Source organism: Rhinopithecus bieti, unplaced genomic scaffold, assembly GCF_001698545.2.
Source record: "Rhinopithecus bieti isolate Rb0 unplaced genomic scaffold, ASM169854v2 scaffold_1558, whole genome shotgun sequence".
NCBI lineage: Eukaryota > Metazoa > Chordata > Mammalia > Primates > Cercopithecidae > Rhinopithecus > Rhinopithecus bieti.
This window is the reverse complement of record NW_016803701.1, coordinates 1,172,636-1,176,003: the sequence shown is the minus strand read 5'-3', so window position 1 is coordinate 1,176,003 and position 3,368 is coordinate 1,172,636.

The window sequence follows — 3,368 nt, the reverse complement described above, 5'->3', positions numbered from 1 at the left end:
AAAAAAAAAATCCATCTCTGCATCTCAACTCTGCCTGTTATCCTGTTTTGTTTATCAAAATTTCATTGGTATTTCAGAATAATTAAGATGGGAGCATAACAATGCCCCCCCAACAGAGTTTATCATACAGATTTGGACCCTGAAGCAGCCAGACATCTGATTTTTGAGTGCTCAGCATCTATTCTTTTATTTTGCTAAGACCACACCAAAGTGTTCCCTGGGAAAGGATCCCTTCCTCATCCTACTTGGCCTTGGAGGCACAGTCAGTGGAGGATCCACATCTCCTCCTCTTGCTAGGGTTTGTGTGTGTCACAGAGGCTAAAACAATCACATGCTTTCTTGTGGAAATTTGGACCTTGTCACAAGAACAGAAACATTTGGAATCAATTTATTGATAATGAAATGACTGTTCTTTTGTTACTGGTTATAAGAGCCTCAGAATTGCCTGTTCCTGTCTTTCCAAAGACCTTAACTTCTCTTTTGGTGCTGTGAAATACTCAGTTTCCAATGGATTAGCTTTTCATAAGTTAGTAAGGGTTGTTTTCTGTTGCTTTCAATGGAAGATTCTCAACTAATTCAGCATACCATCCCATTTAAAGTTTTCTAATATTCTGATACTGGTATTTATGGGGATAATAATGGTAGTAGGGTATTTAAATTACTTATTCGATGAATATTGTTTTGAAGATTGTTTTCCTCCCAAAATCATCTAGGTAAAGTACTTTAGCAATTAACTCTGGATCAACTGTGGTTAAATTCTGCATTGAAACATAATAATTATGAAAACTACCCAGGGTTTTGACTTTGGGGTATGGAAATACTTTTGAATTTAAATGGCTTCTCAACAATTTACATTGTTCGTCAGTCTCTTTATACACTGTCCTTGAAGAATAAGATTAAAACTAGAGGGAATGTTTTCCATTCCCTGAAAATGAAAATTGCTGGTAGAAAAGGGAAGAAAGGACATTCATGGTAGCCTACACAGCACAATACAAATAATACTTAATTAATGTTTTAGAAAATACTTTCTATTGCTCAAGAAAAATATTCACTTGTTTATATATTATTTGTCATAATAAGGGGAGAAAAAGCATCCCAAATTTCAACAAGAAAAATATAAACTTTAAGGTTATAGAAAAAAACCCCAAACAGTCTATTTTAGTTCATAATACACATAGCATTGAGTTTAATAATTTTAAATATATAGCACATCTCTTGTTATTTTGGTAATACTTCTAAAATACATACAACTTTGACACAAATATATAAGATGTCTAAGTACTGTAAAGTACCTGAAAATGGCTTAAGTAGAAATCAAGTACTTTTCCAAATACTTCCTTTCCAAGTTCCAAGTTCATTTCCAAACATCTCATTTCTAAGTTCATTTCTTTTCTATCCCTGTAGAATTCATCATCCAAGACTGCAAGCCAGAATCACATCTGTCTTGCAGCCTTGGCTTATGAATTTTACAGTGATAGAAGACATACTCCTGTCAAGAACAAAATCTATATACAAACAATATCTATATATATTTTCTAAACAAGGAGATACTTTAAAAAATTTATTTCCATAGGTTATTGGAGAACAAGTGGTGTTTGGTTACATGAGTCAATTCTTTAGTGGTGATTTGTGAGATTTTGGTGTACCATCACCTGAGCAGTATACACTGCCCCCAGTTTGTGACCTTTTATCCCTCACCTTCTTCCTACCCTTTCCCTTTGAGTCCCCCAAGTCCATTGTTTCATTCTTGCGCCTTTGCATACTCATAGCCTAGCTCCCACTTATGAGTGAGAACACACATTGTTTGGTTTTCCATTCCTGAGTTACTTCACTTAAAATAATAGACTCCAGGCTCATCCAGGTTGCTGAATATGCCATTAATTCATTATGAAGAGATAATTTTAAGGGCTCAAGATAAGTTATAATGTAAAAACAATTATAAAATTTTAGACATTTTGTTATGTACAACTATAAATTATTTAGGTTTAAAAATAAATGTAAAAATTTTCACTAAGGAAGACCAAAATGAAACAATATTTTAATGTAATTATATTCAAATTTATCATTTGTATTACTTCCATTTTATCTTGTATCTATTCTAAAATTATGTATGTGTGTATGTCTAATCACCCAGCAGATTCTTCTTGCTTGTTGCACAGATAAAAAGCCAATTCCTGAGACAATGGTATTGCAGTAGAGAAAGAGTTTAATAATTGCCAGGCCAGCGAAGTGGAAGGACTGGAGTTATTATTACTTAAATTAGTCTCCCCAAAAATTCAGAGGCTAGGATTTTTCAAGGATAATTTGGTGGGCACTAGGGAATGGGGAATGCTGATTGACTGAGTTGAGGGTGAAATTATAGGAGGTCAAAGCTGCTTCTTGCACTGAGTCAGTTCCTAGGTGGGACCACATGATCAGTTGAGCCACTTTGTTGGTATGGGTTACTTATCTGGATGGTGCCACCTCATCCATCAGAATGCAAAGTCTAAAAACCACCTCGGATGCCAATTGTAGATTTTACAGTAATGTTATCTATAGAAAAAATTGGAAAGGGTATGAATCTTGTAACCTCTGGCTATATAACTCCTGACCATAATTCTCTTTTTTTTTTTTTTTTTTTTTTTTTTGAGGGCGGAGTCTCCGGCCTCCTGTCGCCCGGACTGGAGTGCAAGTGGCGGCCCCAATCTCAGTCACTGCCAAGCTCCCGCCCTCCCGGGTTTACCGCCATTCTCCTGGCCCTCAGCCCTACCGAGTAGCCCTGGGACTACAGGCGCCCCCACCGGGGTTTTCGCTCAGCTTTAGTGTTTTTGTATTTTTTTAGTAGATAAATACGTGGGTGTTGTCACCGTGTTTTTAGTCATGGTATGATGAGTTCTTCGATCCTTTCTCTTGACCTCCCGTTGATCCGCGCTGTTTCCGTCTTTCGGTTCCTTTTTCTTTCTCTAAAGTTGCTTCTGTTTTGTTGGGGATTTACAGTGCTTTGATCCACCTTGTTGGCCTCGGCCCTCTTTTCTTTTTTTTTTGTTTTTTGTTTTTTTGTTTTCTGACATATATCTATTATCTCTTGTTTTTTTGAATCCTGTGGCTAATTTGTTAGTTTTACAAATGTGGTTTTGGTCACTAAGCAAAAAGAGGATAGTTTTGGGAAGGGGCTGTTATCACCTTTGCTTGAAGGTTAAACTATAAAATAAATTCCTCCTGTAGTTACCTTGGCCTGCACCAAGGAATGAACAAGAGCAACTTGGAGGCTAGAAGCAAGATGGAGCCAGTTAGGTCACATTTTTTTCACTGTCATTGTTTTTCTATGTCAGATTTTTCTCACTGCCATAATTTTGTAAAGGCTGTTTCAATTATATGCATGTATATAC